Here is an 18354-nt window from a genome sequence, read left to right on the forward strand (position 1 = left end):
ATATTTTGGATACCAACTCTATCAGATATATCATTTGCAAATATCTTCTCCCACTCACTAGGTTGCCTTTTAGTTTGTTAATTGTTTCCTTTGCTGTGCAGAAGCTTTTTTATTTCGATGTAGTCCTAGTAGTTTATTTTTGCTTTTGTTTCCTTTGCCTCAGGGGACCTATCTAGAAAGAAATGTTATGGCTGATGTCAGAGAAATTACTGCCTGTGCCGTCTTCTAGGATTTTTATGGTTTCAAGTCTCAGATTTAGGTGTTTTTTTTTTTCCATTGTGAGTTTATTTTTTGTGCATAGTGTAAGAAAGTGGCTCTGTTTTATTCTTTTGCATGTAGCTGTCCAGTTTTTCCAACGCCATTTGTTGAAGAGACTGTCTTTTTTCGTCATTGTATATTCTTGCCTCCTTTGTCAAAGATTACTGGACCACTTAATCGTGGGTATATTTCTGGGCTGTCTATTCTGTTCTATTGATCTATGTGTTTATTTTTATGCCGGTACCACACTGTTTTAATTACTACAGATTTGTAGTATATCTTGATATCTGGGGTTGTGATACCTCCAGTTTTGTTCTTTTTCAAGATCGATTTGGCTGTTCAGAGTCTTTTGTGGTTCCACATGCATTTGAGGATTATTTGCTCTAGTTCTGTGAAAAATGCTGTTGGTATTTTGATAGGGATTAAATGTGTAGATTGCTCTGGGAAGTGTGGACATTTAAACAATATTTGCTCTTTCAATTCATGAGCATGGAATATCTTTCCATTTGTTTCTGTTCCAATTTCTTTCAACAATGTTTTATAGTTTTCAGAGTACAAATCTTCACGTCTTTGGTTCAGTTTATTCCTAAGTATTTGATTCTTTTTGGTGCAATTGTAAGTGGGATTGTTTTCTTAATTTCTCTTTCTGCTTCTGTTATTAGCGTATAGAAATGCAATGGATTTCTGTGTATTGATTTTGTATCCTGCGATCTTGTTGAATTCATTTATGAGTTTTAATAATTTTTTGGTGGAGTCTTTAGAGTTTTCTATGTATAGTATCATGTCATCTGCAAATACTGAGAGTTTTACTTCTTCTTTACCAATTTGGATGCCTTTCTTTCTTTCTTTCTTTCTTTCTTTCTTTCTTTCTTTCTTTCTTTCTCTCTTGTCTGATTTCTATGGCTAGGACTTCTAGTACTATGTTGAATAAAAGTGGTGAGAGTGGACATCCTTGTCTTATTCCTGACCTTAGCAGAGAAGCTCTCAGTTTTTCCCCATTGAGGATGATGTTAACTGTGGATTTTTCATAGATGGACTTTATTATGTTGAGGAATGTTCCCTCTAAACCTATTGTTGAAGATTCTTATCATAAACGGATGTTGCATTTTGTCAAATGCTTTTCCTGCATCTGTTGAAATTATAGTATGGTTTTTATCCTTTTTTTGTTGATGTGATGTATCATGTTGATTGATTTGTGAATATTGAACCCCACCTGCCTCCCAGGAATAAATCCTACTTGATTGTGATGAATGATTTTTAAAAATTTTTAAAAAATGTTTATGTACTTTTGAGAGACAGAGACAGACAGAGAGAGAGAGCGCATGAGTGGCAGAGGGGCAGAGAGAGAGAGAGACACAGAATCTGAAGCAGGCTCCAGGCTCCGAGCTGTCAGCACAGAGCCTGCTGTGGGGCTTGAACTCAGAGACCGCGAGATCATGACCCAAGCTGAAGTCAGACGCCCAATCAACTGAGCCACCCAGGCGCCCCTCGATGAATGATTTTTTAATGTATTGTTGGATTCAGTTTGCTAACATTTTGTTGAGGATTTTTACATCCATGTTCTTCAGAGACATTGGCCTGTATTTCTCTCTCTCTCTCTCTCTCTCTCTTTTTGTAGTGTCTTTATCTGGTTTTTGTAACAAGGTAATGTTGGTCTCATGGAATGAATTTGGAAGCTTTCCTTCCTTTTCTGTTTTTTGGAATAGTTTGAGAAGAATAGGTATTAACTCTTCCATAATGTGTAGTAGAATTCTCCTGTGAAGCCATCTGGTCCTGGACTTCTGTTTGTTAGGAGTTTTCTGATTACTGATTCCATTTCATGATTGTTCTGTTCAAATTTTCTATTCCTCCCTGATTCAGTTTTGGGAGGTTTTATGTTTCTAGAAATTTATCCATTTCTTCTAAGTTGTCCAATTTGTTGGCATATAAATTTTCAAAATATTCTCTTATGATCCTTTGTATTTATCTGAGTTGGTTGTTATTTCTCCTCTTTCATTTCTAATTTTCTTTGAGTCCTCTCAGTCTCTCTCTTACAGGTCTGGCTAAAGGTTTATCATTTTTTTAAATCTTTTCAGAGAAAGAGCTCCTGGTTTCATTGACCTTCTCCTTCTCTTCCTCCTCCTCCTCCTCCTCCTCCTCCTCCTCCAACTCCTCCTTCCCCCTTCCTCCTCCTCCCCCCCGTCGTCGTCTTCTTCTTCTTCTTCTTCTTCTTCTTCTTCTTCTTCTTCTTCTTCTTTTTAGTTTCTATTTCATTTATTTCTACTCTAATCTTTATTGTTTCCTTCCTTCTACTAGTTTGGAGTTTTCTTTGTTCTTCTTTTTCTAGTTCCTTTTCGCGTAACGTTAGGTTGTTTGAGATTTTTCTTGCTCTTTAAGCTAAGGCTGTGTTGTTATAAACTTCCCTCTTAGAATAACTTTTGCTGCATCCCAAAGATTTTGGACTATTGTGTTTTCATTTTCATTTGTCTCTATGTATTTTTTGATTTTTGATTTAATTCCTTGGTTGATCCATTCATTGTTTAGTAGCATATTATTTAACTTCCATGTGTTTTTGTTCTTTCTAGATTTTTTATTGTGGTTGATTTCTACTTTCAGTGTTGTGGTGGGAAAAGACACATGAAATGACTTCAATCTGTTTGAATTTGTTGAGACTCATTTTGTGACCTAAAATGTGATCTAATGTGGAGAATGTTCCATGTGAACTTGAAAGGAATGTGTATTCTGCTGTTTTAGGATGGAATGTTCTGAATATATCTGCTAGATCCATCTTGTCCAATGTATGATTCAAAACCACTGTTTCCTTATTGATTTTCTGTTTGGGTAATCTATCCATTGATGTAAGTGTGGTATTAAAACCCCCTACTATTATTGTATTAGTTCAATTATTTTCTTTTTGTTTATTATTGGCTACTTTATGTATTTGGGTACTTTCATGTTGGGTGCATAAATATTTTCAATTATTATATCTTCTGGTTGGATTGTTACTTTTATGATTATATAGTGTCCTTCTTTGTCTTTTGTTACAGTCTTTATTTTAAAGTCTGTTTTTTTCTGATATAAGTATTGCTACCTCAGCTTTCTTTTAGCTTCCATTTGCCTGATAAATGCTTTTCCATCTCTTTACTTTCAATCTGCATGTATCTTTAGGTCTGACGTGAGTCTCTTGCAGGCAGCATACAGATGGGTCTCACTTTTTTATCCATTCCCTATGTCACTTTATGTCTTTTGATTGGAGTGTTTAGTCCATTTACATTCAAAGTAATTATTGGTAGGTATGTACTTATAGCCATTTTGTTTCCTGTTGTATCATTCTTTTTGTAGTTCTATCTGTCCCTTTCTTCTCTTGTTCACTTCTCTCACAGTTTTCTGGCTTTCTTTAGTAATATATTGGGATGCCTTTCTCTTTATTTTTTGCATATCTATTATGGGTTTTTGATTTGTGGCTACCATTCAGTTTATATATAATAATATAATACAGACTGCATCTAGCAGTCTGTATTAAGTTGATGATTGCTTTAAGTTTGGGCCCGTTCTTGACTTCTATCCCTTCCCACATTTTAGTATATGATGTCATAATTTACATCCTTTTGTTTTGTGAATTCCTTGACATATTTTTATAGATAGACTTAATTTTACTGCTTTTGTGCTTCCTACTTTTCTTACTCCTGCTTATGGTTTATCCTTTCTACTCAAAGAGTCCTCTTTAACATTTCTTATAAGGTTGGGTAGTGATGATAAATTCCTTTAACTTTTGTTTGTCTGGGAAACTATCTCTCCTTCTATGCTGAATGATTGCCTTGTTGGATAGAATATTCTCGGGTGCAGGTTCATTCTTTCAACACTTTGAGTATATCATGCCACTCCCTTCTGGCCTGCAAAGTTTCTGCTGAAAAATCAGCTCATAGTCTTTTGGGATTTCCTTGGTATGTAACTGTTTTCTTTTATCCTGCTGCTTTTAAAATTCTCTATCACTACTTTTGCCACTTTAATTACTATGTGTCTGGTGTGGACCTCCTTGGGTTGATTTTGTTGGAGGCTCTCTGTGCTTCCTAGACCCAGATTTCTCTTTCCTTCCTTTTATTCAGGAAGTTTTCAGCTATTATTTCTTCAAATAATTTTTCTGCCTCCTTTTCTCTCTTCTCTTTCTGGGATCCCTGTGATATGAATGCTATTATGCTTGATGGTGTTACTGAGTTCCTTTAGTCTATTTTAAATTTTTATTCTTTTTTCCTCCTTCTCCTGTTCAGCTTGATTGCCGTCCATTACTCAGTCTTCCAGGTTACTGGTCCACTCTTCTACTTCTTCTCATCTATTCTTTATTCCCTCTAGTATATTTTTTGTTTCAGTTATTGAGTTATTCCTCTCTGGTTGGTTCCTTTGTATGTTTTCTGTCCCTTTGTTGAGGGTCTTACTGATGTCCTCCACTCTTTTCTCAAGTTCAGTGAGTATCTCTTTATGGCCATTACTTGAAATTCTCTATCAGGAATACTACTTATCTCAGTTTCATTTAGCAGTTGTGCTGTGATTTTGCCTTGTTCTGTCATTTGGGCCATATTACCCTGTCTCCTCATTTTGTCTAACTCTCTGCATATGTTTCTATGTGTTAGGAAGTCAGCTATGTCTCCTGCTCTTGAAAGTAGTGGCCTTATGAAGAAGAGTTCCTATAGTGTCCTGTAGTGCAATCTCCCCTATTTACCAGAACTTGATGCTTCAGGGGTGTCCCCTATGTGTGTTGCATGTGCCCTGCTCTTATGGTTGAGCCGCATTTGCCTTTAGTCCAGTCACATGCAGTGATTCTCTTTTCTTTTTGTGGGCAGGGTTTAGCCCCCGTGTTGTTAGGGGGCCAGTCTGTGGTCGCTTTGGACTTGAGTTGAGTTAGACCAGTTGTTGGCCAGAGATGCAGTGTCACCAAGCTGCAGAGTGCTTTCCCTGTGTTGTCCCCTGAGAAGCTATGGTTGGTGGTTGGGTCCTGCAGAGACACCTGATATCTGCTCTTACCCCACCGTGAGAGTTGCAGTTGGACTGGTGTGTGTGGCTATCTGCTCCTCTCACTGGGGCAGGAATCACTTTAGAGTAGTGTTGACCCCTGTCAGGGCTGCTACACACTGCAAGGCTTGTGGCGCCACTTTGGATGAACTCTGGACAAAGGCACATTGGAGGGGGCAGGTCTGCAGGAGAATGCAGGTGCATAGTGTCAGCAAGGTCCATGCTGTCCGCTGCAGGAGGGGGTCTGAAGCAACCTGAGAAAATTCTTACTTAGGTTGGCCAGGTTGGGAGGGGCAGATCTGCAGAAGCTCACCAAGGTGGGGCATGCTGTTAGCTAGCCAGGTGGAGAGTGTTGGCGCTGTGCTAGCTCCTGCAACTGTCCATGTATCTGGTGTATCTCAGCAGGGGCTGTTTGTTATGCTGTCTCTTTAAGGGTGGGGACTCATTTTCCTATTGCTCTCCAGCTCTCCCAGAGCCAAGTCCACTGAATTTTAAAGTTCAGGTGCTAAGCCCCACTGATTGTAAGAACTCATGAAGCCAGGCCCCTTTAGTTTTAAAAGCCAAATGTTACAGGGATTTGTCTTCCCTGTGTGGGCCCCCCATATCTGGGGTGCTTGGAGTGGGGGTCTACTCCTTTGCCCTCTCTGCACCGCCATGTCTCTCCCTCTCACCAACAGTCCTGTGGGTCCATTTGACTCCCAGCTGTGTTTCCATTCTTTCTACCTTCTTTTTTGTGGCTGCTTCTCTACATTTAGCTTTGGAGGGTCTGTTCTGTCAGTCTTTGGGTCATTTTCTGGGTTATTTACACTGATGTGGCTGTTATCTAGCTGTATCCATGGGGGGAGATTATCTTCGGGTCCTCCTGCTCCTACGTCTTCCCCAGAAGTTCCTCAATGATGATTTGTGTTAATCAACTCAATAAATTGTAAACATTCTTGAATTTTGAGATTAATGATACTTGGTTGTTGTATACTGTTCTTTTAATATCTTCTTAAAGATTTTGCATTGATATTCATAAATTATGGTTTCTTTTTTCATGGAATCTTTGTTGTTGTGTTAAATATTATGGTAGCTTAAAACAGGATTGGTAATCTTCCTTATTTTTCCCTGATCTAGAATACTTTAAAAGAACAGTGAGATTACCTGTTTCTTAAAGAATTGAATAGAATTCTCCTGCCAAATCATCTTAACTTACTGCTTTGGGGGAAGTGTCAACCCTTTAGCAATTTCTTTTTAATTTCCTCTAGAGTAGTTGATCTACTTTGAATTTTCATTTTTTAAAGTTTGTTTATTTATCAAAAATTTTTTTATATTTATTTATTTTTGATAGGGAGAGAGACAGGCAGACAGAGTGCAAGCAAGGGAGGTGCAGAGTGCGAGGGAGACACAGAATCCGAAGCTATGAGCACAGAACCTGATGCAGGGCTTGAACCCACGAACTGTGAGATCATGACCTGAGCTGAAGTTGGACGCTTAACCGACTTAGCCACGAGGCACCCCTAATGTTTATTTTAAGAGAGAGAGAGAGAGAGAGAGAGAGAGAGAGAGCATGAGTGGGGAGAGGGGCAGAGACAGAGAGAGGGAGAGAGAGAATTTCAAGCAGACTCCACGCTGTCAGCACAGAGCTGGCTGTGTGGCTTGATCTCATGAACCATGAGATCATGACCTGAGCTGAAACCCAGAGTCTGATGCTTAACGTAGCCACTCAGGTGCCCCTGAATTTTCATTTTTATATAAGTTTTGGAAATTATTATTTTACAGAAAATAGTCTCTTCAATTCAGGTTCTTAGAATCACATAGAGTTCAGAAAAGTGGTGTCTTATGATTCCTGAAGTTTCTCTCCTTGTAATTTCTTAGACTGTTTATTTGTGCTTTCTTATTTGTTAAAAATTAGGCTAAAAACATTAGGCTAGATAATAGTTGATGTATGTATGAGTGTATGTAGGTACTTAAATTCTTGGATTTATCATTACTATCATTTTCACTTTTCTAGTTAGTTTTATATTTTGTTTACTAATTCCTCCCTTCTGTTTTTCTTGGCTTTCTTTTCTTATCTATTTTCTATCATTTTTCATTGGATGATCTACTCATGTATTTTTCATTTTTTCTGGTTATAATATACATACAGGACTATGCACTTTTCTCGGAGCTCTGCTATAGATGTAGCCCATGGAGTCTTGTAGGCATCCTTTTATTTGTTGCAGTTTTCTTAGTTATAATACAATTTTAGTCCTGACTTCTTTTCTGACTATGGATTGAGAGTCTTTAAGTTTGCAAGTGGTAGATATTGTTTGTTAGTTTTTTGTGTTTTGGTTTCATTATTAATTTCTAGTTTGCTCATTGTGATCAAAGCATTTTGTCTTATTATTTCTACTTTTGGGAATTACTTGAGGTTATCTTTGTGGCCTGATATTTTGGTATATGTATGTTTCTTTCAGTATTATCGAAGGTTTGAATTTTTGTTCTGGCATTCCTTTATAGAATACACCTTCTCTTTTATTTCTTCAGTATGTCTATTGCCTCTGTCAGTTTTTCCTGGGAACCGCCTTTTGATTCTGCAGATTGAGATGTTTTATTTCTGGAAAGTTCTCTCTTAAAAATTTTTTTAAAATGTTTATTTTATTTGGGGGGGGGAGGGGCAGGGAGAGAGAGGGAGCCAGAGAATCAAAACAGGCTTCAGGCTCTGAGCTGTCAGCACAGAGCCTGATGTGGGGTTCAAACCCACGAACTCTGAGATCATGACCTGAGCCAAAGTTGAACACTCAACCAGCTGAGCCACTCAGGCTCCCCTGGAAAGTTTTCTTAACATATCTATTTAAACATATATATTTAACCCTGTCCCACCTTGTCAATACCAATTAGGCATTTGTTGGATCTCTTGTTTGTCTTTCTTATCTTTCATTTCTTTCTAGTCCTTGTTAATTCTTTGCATATTTTCACTTTATTTTGATTGTTTTTCAATCTTGATTGTTATGTCTTTGGGTAGGTTCTCAACATTTTCTTTAGTCCTCAGAGCTTTTCCAGCTAATTGCAAAAGAACACAATGAAGGGCAGGGTTATGGACACATTTGTAGGAATTCTTCAAAGGACACAGGGACTTGGGTTTGAGAGCACTTTCCCCAGACTTTACTTGTAAAGTCCTCTGAAATGTTCAGAAGCAACTCTGCCCATAATGTCAAGATTCTCTTCTACTTCTTGCCTCACCAACAGACTACTTCCTGAATATATGGCGGGTCTGGCTGATTCCCTATCTAGCCCATCATATCCCACTTTCCTTGTGCCAAACTCAGACTATGGGAGCTACTCACTGCTCACCTCTGCCAGCTGTCCTCAACAACAGAGGTGCGTGTGACCTTAGACTATGCCACTTTCTTTGGGACTTTTACCTTCTCAGCCTTGTCTAAATTTCTGCAGCCATGGAATCCTCTTTTCTGCTTGACCATCAGTCACCACATTTCCTTTCCATTTCTTATATACTTTGGTTTGGGATTACCTGTGCCTTTGAGTTTTGTCAAAACTTGCAGGTTGCCTTTGAAGAAGGTTGAAATTCCTTTTGTACTCTTCCATATTAAAATGGGAGGTCTCCATCATGTTTTCAACATATTTGTATTTTAAGTATAGAGAGGTTCAATTTTGGGGAAGGATTTTGTGCTGCAACACCTGTAATATTTTAGTACTCTCCCCTGGCACATACTTTGTCACAATTCAAGAATTTTTGTTACATACAGAATTTTATATGGCTTATAAATTTAAAAAAATATTTTAATGTTTATTTATTTTTGAGACAGAGCATGACCAGGGGAAGGTGAGAGAGAGAGGGAGACACAGAACCTGAAGCAGGCTCCAGGCTCTGAGCTGTCAGCACAGAGCCCCACATGGGGCTCAAACTCACGAACTGTGAGATCATGACCTGAGCCGAAGTCGGACGCTTAACTGACTGAGCCACGCAGGCGCCCCTATATGGCTTATAACTTTAACTTGATTATCAGATAGAAGTTTTTGACATGAAGAAATATTTATGTGATTTGTGAATTCTTATACTTAGGCAGTTATATTTTATTTTCTGCATCAATACAATTTTGGTAGAGTTTACATGAAACTCTCTCTAAAATTTTTAATGTCTAAGAAAACTGGTGTCACATGCTAAAATCCTCAAAATGTTTAATGTTGCAAAAATATACACACTCATATGAAAATATAATAATTTCTCTTTGCATGATTCAAATATTAAGGCCTATTTTCATCTCTCTTTTTTTACCATCAGGTGGTGCTAAATATGTCATATTCTTAATGATAAAATTTTCAGGAATATTCTCTACGTGTAGTTAATGAAGGTAGGATCTTTGGGTAGATTTGACATGACTATTGCATCAAAATTAAAAACAGCATGATTGGAAAGTACAGGAGTTTAATATAATTCTATAAACTATAGAGATATATTAAGTATCAATGTATCAACCACATTTTTATTGGGTCAGTACGAACGGCATCCTATGCAAAAGTGAATCTGTGGCCTTTTGGGAAGAGCTGATTGGGAGTACCTTATCCCATGTTTAATGAAGGTATGAAACCTTTTATCAGTATCATTTTACTCCTTCGTCTTCGGTAAGTTAAAGCTGGTTTACTTAACATCGGTGTATCTGATTTTTTCCACGTCATATTTGATTTTGGTTTATTGCATTAATTTTGATGCTTGGATGAAAGATGGTTTCTCTAATTTGCTTATTTGGAGACTTCATGTAATTGCAGCCTCAACAATTTTTTTCTCTTACATTTACGCTTCTGCTTATTACGGATCTTGAAATGTAATTGACCTTCCAAAGGGGAGCAGGTGACTCTTAGAGGCTCTGAATTGAATTTCAGTGGCCAGACGGTTACACTGAATAGTTCGTGTTTAGCAACAGCGTAATTGTTAAATTTCTTTAGAAAAGGGGAAAAAAAGAGAGAGATCATGTGTTACTGAGGCACAAATCCCCGGGGAGCGCTTACAGTTATCCAATGCTATGTTCTTGTAACAGACATTCTCCTTGACAAATAGCTATTCTTTCTTATATTTTGAAACTATAGTAGAACTATGAATGCAGATATTTGGAGACTCTCCATTATCTATTTTTAAGAAGTGTCTTTAAATTGCTAAGGGCTTTTGTAGCTCTATTGTTAAGCCACCCTCACGCTAGGCAGTGGTGAGCTGCATGTGTTAAGTTCAGGGCAGCTCAGTGGTTACCCGAGCCAGGTGGGAGCTGACTTAGGGGACAGTGTAGGCATAAAAAGGGGGTGATCAGTCTTGCCTCTTATACATGGGTGGCTCTTAACAGACAGGATGGTGAGGAGACTCGGAAAATAGCCCCCTTTCCATCCCAGTTTTCGTGTGTTCTCGTGGTCCTAAGGGACCGGCCCATCATCCTATGATGGCTCCTTGCTGATGGGGTCATAATGTGGAGGCCAGAGAGGCTCTTGTGCTGCTCAGGCCTGGGGTATGGGTGAGGGAGGAAAAGAAGGAAAGGGGGGAGGCCGCAAGAGAGACCCGCCTGTCTCTGCAGTGACTGTCCCTGCCCCCTCCTGCATTTAAGCTCCGGGGACTCTGAAGGCTAGGCAGGGAGCGCCGTCAGATGGCTGAGCCCTCCTGTCGGGTAACTGGGGAGACTGGGCACCCGTAGCTTGCATGACAAGGATTTTATTCCTGGCCAGAGTGCTGAGCTGTCAACGGTGGGGAGATGTTCTGGGCACAGTGGCTTTCTTCAAATCACAGTCTTGGCCAACTGCCATCCATGTGAACAAATGGCCCCACTCACCTGTGTGCTTTCATGAGGAGCTTTTCCAACAGAGGGATCTGCTGGGAGGATCCCCCGACAGGGGCTTATCTCCCAGCCAAAGAGCATCTGAATAGGTTCCAAGCCTGGCCCTTTCCCAAAGGACGATCAGGCATGTGCAGGCCACTGTGTGACCCGCATGTGTAGATCACTATTAAAATAAAGCACATGCCAAGAATTTAACCAATTCTTCCTACCGGAGACGTTTCATTCATTAATTAAATATTTTAGTTGTACCAACTTCTCTGGAACGTTTCTGCAGGCTTGGCTTTTTTTCCTTTTTTTTTTTTTTTTTTTTTTTGGCATCAGTCTCTGTTTGGGGGATTACATTTTAAGCAGGGAATAGAGGGATCGGGGGGAGACTCAAATTTTACGCGGTGATCGGTGGCTGGAAACTAAACACAGATGAAGGAGAGGGTGGCCGCCAAGGTCTCCACTTGCTGGCAGAGGATGGCCCCTGGGGTCATTAAGGGAGGGGACTTGAAAGAAGGGACAGAGAGCATTCTTGTTCAGGCGGAGGGTGGGGGGTGGTGGTTTACAGGCAGAAGACCAGACTCGGAAACTCGCAGGGGAGATACTGGGAGCTGGCTAGGGTTATCTGGAGATGATTAGTGGAATATTAGGGTGGCTTCAGTTGGGACCTTAGCTGTGGGTGGGAGAAGGAAATAGGACATCAGGCTGGGAAGGAGTTCTCTGGAGAAGCAGAGAGGACAAGCCAAGGACTTGGGGAGCAAGCAGGTGGGGGTGGGGCTCGGAGGGAGGACTCAGAAGTGTCCATCCCCCCGCCCCGGGGTTCGGTTCCCTGGAGACCAGACCTGCCATCATCGGTTCAGAAGTGGGCCATGGCGGGAGGGCGGTGCAGCCTCAGGACTGGTCCTCTAGAAAACTTGGAATGGACTAAACTTTCCTTCAGGCAACTCCCTTTCCCCTCCGAATCTGATTTTCTGTCATGGTGTCTTAGTTTGCTCAGGCTGCCATTACACTACACCGTAGAATGGGTCGCTTAATCAACAGACATTTGTATTTTCACTGATTAAGGTGCCAGCAGAGTTGGCTTCCTTGGAGGTCTCTCTCCTTGGCTTGCAAATGTCCACCCTCTTGTTAACTTCTTCACATGGTCACCTCTCTGTGCAAACGTGCCCTGGAGTCTCTCTCCTCCTGACGCCAGTCATCTTGGATTAGGGTCCAGCCTAAGGGTCTTAGTTTAGTTTAATCACATCTTTAAAGACCTTATTTCCAAAGACAGTTGCCTTCTAAGGTGCTAGGGGTTGGGATGAAAAGAATTTGGGGGGTGGGCACAACCCCGCTCATAAGCGTCTTGCTGTCTCTAGCAACCCAGGGAAATATTCCAGCTATGAAACCAGCATTTCATGCCTTTGTGAATCTCTTGAAGCTTAAACATGATAAGAGTTATCCAAAACAGTCACACATAATTTCTCTTTCCAGGGCTTAAAAATAAGGGATGCTTCTCTCTTGGTAAACAAGGAATGCTTTACAGGCATCCTCGTAGGCAATGAGGACTTATTTTGGACAGGCCAGAATTTCTCAAAGCCGGGGGTGTGTTCAGGTTTTGTGGGGTTTGAAGCTTATATGGTTTTTGGTACTCTCTTTAAAAAAAAAAAAGAGTACAAAATGATGAATATAACATTAAGAAGGGAAGGTAAAATTTATTTAGGGTGGAGAAAAATCACAGCAAATTACAAATCTAAAACACTGACCAATATCACAACCATAACAAAAATCCAGAAATCTAGCATACCCGGATTACTGACACATCTCCACAATACCTTTGTCCCCTAGAGTTTTTGGCTCTGTGTTTTCTGAACGTCTCTTCGTAGGACGATAATTTTGGAATATTACTGCCTTTTGAGCGCGTAGAAAGAGAATTCAGTCTTTCTCCTGGCATGGCTGAGGGGTACTTGTTTCGGATTATTGGCACTCTAGGGAAGTCCCTTTCAGCTGCGAGACCATGCGCTGGCACCTGGGGGCCGCCTCTGTAGGACTGCGATAGCCTCGAGCATGGAGCTGAGCCAACAGGACGGACAGCTGCCTTTCAGATCCTTCTTGATCAGACTCGGTGCGCGGTCAGGGCTGGCTTGTTGCCGTGGCCGGGGTGGCCACAGCCGCTTTCCATCACCAGGGCAGAGAGGGAGGCCCCCCCAGGCTGGACAAACTGCACGCTTGCAGAGTGGGCTGGAGGCACTTTTTCCCCTACCCATCCAGGAGCGGAACATGCGGGGCCTTGGAAGGGGACCCATCTGAGTGACGGCTCTGGGGCTTCAGCTGCATGAGCAGATGGCATCTGCTTAGAAAGCCACCCTTGGCTGTCATGACCCACCCCCCAAGTGAAGATGGGTGAGGGGTTTCTTTTCCTTCCTGAGTGTTATAGGGCAACAGAGATGAGATGTGTAAATGTGTAGCTAAGTTTCTGTCTCGTGGTAACTGTTCAGTCACTGGCAGCTAGTATGGTTATTAGTAAATTACCATCTGCTTTAATCATTCTCCTAGGAGTTTTATCTGAACGTACGAGTTTCCCAGAGCCCGCTCATGCTTGTGAGAACTCACAGAGCTGAGGACCAACTCCAACCAGGACTCTCCGGGTTCAGTCCCCACTTCGCTGGAACACCTTGAACAGACATGTGGATGCTGCTTGGTGAACAGTGTGTGAATTTCCTTGCCACGTCAGGATCTGAGCAGTTCATTCCCTCAGGGGGTGTTAGCTGAGTGCGTCCTCCGGGGGCAGCATGCTGGGTCCAGTGGAGGATACACACAGAGAAAGATACCTGGCTCTTGCACTAATCGATTGCCCCAGAGCGGAGGGAATTCAACACGTTGTTCATTTAGATGCTTTGATCGCAAGGCAGACATTCTCTTCCATAGCTTAAGCCAAAGAAGGGAATTTATTGATTTATGCAATCGAAAAGTTTAGGGTCAGACTCGCTGGCTCAAGTGAGCAGAACTGGAGAAAGAGCTAAATGGAGTCACAGAGTCTTGACCTGCCCCGGCAGGTGGTTCTGGTGTTCAGGTGCACTTTCTCTGCACGGCGGATCCAGGCAAATTCAGCCTTTTGTCTCCCCAGGTCAGATAAACCAGTGGAAAGAACACATCAGTCTCCTATTTTCTTTCCCCCAGTATTCCAGGGACTGATGCTCTGGTTCTGACTGGCCTATACTGGGTCACATTCTCCCTTGACCTGCTTGTGCCAGAATGACAGGCAGCTCCCGCGGCCCAGGCCTGAGCACCGTGTCAGTCTAACCCTCGCCATCTGCCTTGAGAGTGGACGGGGGCCCCTGAAAGTACAGCCTGGTCCTTCCCCACAGCTGGGGCTGAGGGTGTTAGGCAAATATTGTAATATACACAGTAAAATAATGAACAGTAACTAGATTATGAAACTATCACTGGCCTTGTAGCATCTGATATAAATGATAAATTTGGTCACAATGCTGAGCAAGTGATCAAGAAATGTTCCTGATTTGATTTGCCTCCAGACTTTCTGGGAACACTGTTGTATTATTATCATCCTGCATATTGCTTAGTATATACAGCGTTTTCAAAAAGATGTGTTGAGTGACTTTGCTCTAGGATTTTGCGGTGGGGAGGAAGAGAGCATATTAAGATTGCTTTGCCCTCAGGGCCTGAGATGATTCATTTCTGGGACCACAGGGCTGCATTCTTTCGAAAATACAATGCTACCCTTTTTTCCCCCGCTTTTGTAAATTTTCAAATTAAAATGTGAAGGGAGCCATGGGTTTGTGGCCCCTGGGAAGAAGGTGCCAATTCTACGAACATGGGGCAAGCCTGTTTATTCATGACGTCATAGGAGTGCTTAGTTTTTCTTGTGTTTTCAGACTTCATGTTACAGTGATTCCTTAGAGGCCATGACAGATGGATTTCAATATACGTTCCCTTATACGAACAAATCGTTACATATTCACCTGTCCACACACCTATCCTTATCCTCCAACGCCGTGTGGGAGGCCGCGTGGCTGGTGAACCCCAGGTGCAGAATTGGTACTTCCTTCTTGGGGCTACAGCCAGCACCCTCCTCCTCTGTCCAGGTCTCTCTCACATCAAGGGCACGTATGTTTCCTTGTCTGTTCCCCTCCCCAACCAGGGAGGAGCCCGGTCATATCGATGCCGGGGTCCCCTGTACCCAGCACCAACGCCCGGCGCACAGCATGTGCTCAAGAAAATATGTACGAACCGAAGGATTAGGGCCGTTTTGAGGAATATAAATAACCTTTAAAAGGCGGGGGAGGGTGGCTATGGGTTACTTTGGGAAAAAGTCTATTGAAAGAGGGTGGAACATCTAAATTCACGCTACAGCGTAAATACACAGAAGGTCTTATGAAGCGTTTTTTATTCCGCGTTGGAACAGGCTCTGTGGGAGTCACAGAAGGATATAAAATGAGACCCTTGCCTGGTTGAGGAGCTCAGGTTATATTCAAGAAGGCATTAACAAAAACCCCAAAGCAGCATGTCCTCTAAGCCACAGAAGTGTGATGCAGCTGTGTTCTCTCTACCCTTTGGAGGTTGTGTGGAAAAGGCAGGCCAGGAACTGACCTCGAAGGTGATCGGTTGGTCAGGATTCTTCCAGGTGCAATGACAGGAAACCCTAGTGGGACCCATTTGCTCTCTGCATGGTCTGGCTCTGGTCCCCTCGGGGGGGCGTTGCCTCCGGCCATCACCTGCACATTCCCCAAGCAGCTCCAGCCTTCCGTCCTCATGGGTTTGGCAGAAAGTGGGACCCTCTTTCCAGATGGCTCCAGTAAATGTCCTGGCTGAATTCCAACTGGCTCTGATCGCCTGCAGCCCTGCACCAAGCCCCATGGGAATGCAAGGTGCTGTGTCTCAGCCTGAATGGCCAGCTCCCTCCTGTTGCTGGGGTGGGGTCAGTAATCACACCTGTCAATAATGTGCATAGAATGTAGAATGAAGACATGAATAAATGAGTGAGTGAGCCAATCAATGGCAGGATGGACTGTGGACTTGGGGAAAGCCAGGGCCATAGTACAGAGTGAAATGTGCTTTTGGCTTCTGTGGCTGTATAGCCCTCTTACTTGTAGCCCCAAAGGGGGCCCAACACGGCTCACAGATGCACTGCCTCATATGCTGCCTGAGTTTACTACCTGGCAGCGGGACATGGATGCCACACAGCATGGGCCGTGGCCGCCTGCTGATGGAGAGGCACCCGCTTTCTTTCCTGAGCAGGTGCAGGATCCCCTGAAGGCTTAAGCTTCTGGCCCTTACCTGTCCCTGGATGGCCGAGCCCAGGAGTGGGCTGAGGCATGGTGCAGTGGACACGTGGGGATGTCGAGAAGCTGGTCTTGCTTTAAACTCTGACGGCAGGACAAGGCACGGGTGCTGTCCCTGCCGAGATGGTGCGGTTGGGCACGGCCTTCCAAACGTCAGAATCTCAGGTTCTGAGCCCACGGGGACTTAGATGCTGGGAAGGTGGCACGATGCAGGCTTGAAGGATGTGTGTGGTTCCAGACCTCTCACCAATGGGTTCCCTTGTCCCTGGGTCACAGTGGGTCACCCTTACTTACCACCTGACTGTTAACCGTTAACGTCTGACTCTGAACACTGGGGGCTCAGGATGCAGGCTGCACTCTGCAAATGGCAGGACCCTGCTGTGATGGTGGTCCCCACGCCCCCCTTGTCGGGCACCCGGGTCCTGCTCCAAGTGAGCTCGCTCAGCTGTCCCTGTTCTTATTCTGAGTGTTAGTCACACAAACACACCCTCCTCCCGTCTCCCACCTCCACTCTCTTCCTTATATGATTCCGAATGGAAATACGATGTTAGATACATAAATTAGAGAGAGATGTTGAATCAAAGCACAAATACTCAGTATGACATATTGTGATCCATGGCATGGCATATTAAGTCTTACAAGGTGACTCCTCTAATTATTCATCAGTTTTCAGATTGATCTTTCAAAGGTTTGTATTATTAGTCAGCTTTCTAAGTTGATATGCGAGAGCTGCCCTCACGTCTGTCTTCCCTGAAGGCTGTTCTGGTCAGTCACGACATCAATTGCACATCTTCAGGCCTGTTGTTTGGATTTCTTGTCCAAATCACCCAACTGGTCTCTCTGCCTTTGACTCTGCTTATCTCCCGTCCATTTTCCATGCCTGGGTCAGCGTGATCCCACGGAAACCCCATCCATTTACTTCTTTTGCTGACCCCAGAGGAAGATCCCTATGGCCCGTGCAACCCCCCGGAGCAGTCTTGGCTCTCACCTGCTCCCTGACACCGGGTCCTTTGCGAAGAAAGAGATCGGCTTTCTGGCAGAGGGTCACTAGGATGATGACCCTGATGTTTGCATCTTCTGGATTTCCTCCATCCAGAGCTCCCAGGTTCAGCGCTGACATCTGCTGCTTCTGGAACAGGCAGGCGAATTTGTGTTCCTAACTGCTGCGTTTGCAGTGAACCAATCTCTCCGACTTTCCCCCGAGAGGCACCATGGGCCAGGAGACTCTCTTGTCCCGACTCTCCTTTAACCTACCTGCAGAGCTCTGCGTTTGGCTCTCTTACATTTTGCACCCTCAGTTTTATCCTACTGACCTGAACAGGACAGCACGGGTCGCACAGCCCCAGCACAGCTGGAGTTCAGGGTCAATGCCAGTTTCCGTTCAGTTGCACATTCTTCTGCCTGTCTTCATGCCTTCCGCAAACATAAGCCGTAACCCTTGTTCCCATCTGAGTTATCGACCAAAATCTGGACACTGGCAGTGCTGGGGGCAGGCTTCGGTGCCGGGGAGCAGACTTTATTCTGCCATAACAGAGGCAGTCACGGGGTTCGGTTTTGCAGTCAGTTAATTCTGTATTATTATTTTTTTTTCGAGGAAACCATAACGAATTAGGTCAAGTTGATTGCTGAACTCCAGAAATACTACGTGTAGGGTCTAGGCTGCCATCAGATGGAGCTGGGCTTAAATCACAGCTTCCTGGTGTGGATCTGAGTGATCCCAGACACGTGGGGAGCATATCGCAGCATTGCAGTCTGCCCCCTGGGAGCCATGGCCTGGGCTTAAGTCCTGGCTCCACCCATGTTTCTCCGTATGACTTTTGCTGAGTCTTAGTATCATGTGCGCACCGGGTGATGACAATGACTATGACCCCTGCAAGTGGCTCAGGAAACAGGATCTATAAGAAACACTGAACTGTGTTAGCTCTTGTGTTGGGTACAGGTACTACTATTTAACTTCTCTTCACCTCAGATCCCCATGCCCAAAGTGGGGATCGGCTACTGAAAGCTGTCCCGGGCTGTCATTAGAGGAAGGTGGGGGAATGTCC

General features: G+C 43.3%; 1 long non-coding RNA gene across 1 annotated transcript; it reads right to left on the reverse strand.

Annotated features, from left to right (window-relative positions):
- Nucleotides 1-15307: 15307 nt before the first annotated feature.
- Nucleotides 15308-18019, reverse strand: LOC128311323 (uncharacterized). Its single transcript, XR_008289707.1, has 3 exons — nt 17298-18019; nt 16305-16574; nt 15308-15959 (listed from the first exon to the last, which is right to left on the reverse strand). It is a non-coding gene; the product is annotated as an uncharacterized LOC128311323 (long non-coding RNA).
- Between the last annotated feature and the right edge of the window lie 335 nt (nt 18020-18354).

This window comes from Acinonyx jubatus, chromosome A3, assembly GCF_027475565.1.
Source record: "Acinonyx jubatus isolate Ajub_Pintada_27869175 chromosome A3, VMU_Ajub_asm_v1.0, whole genome shotgun sequence".
NCBI lineage: Eukaryota > Metazoa > Chordata > Mammalia > Carnivora > Felidae > Acinonyx > Acinonyx jubatus.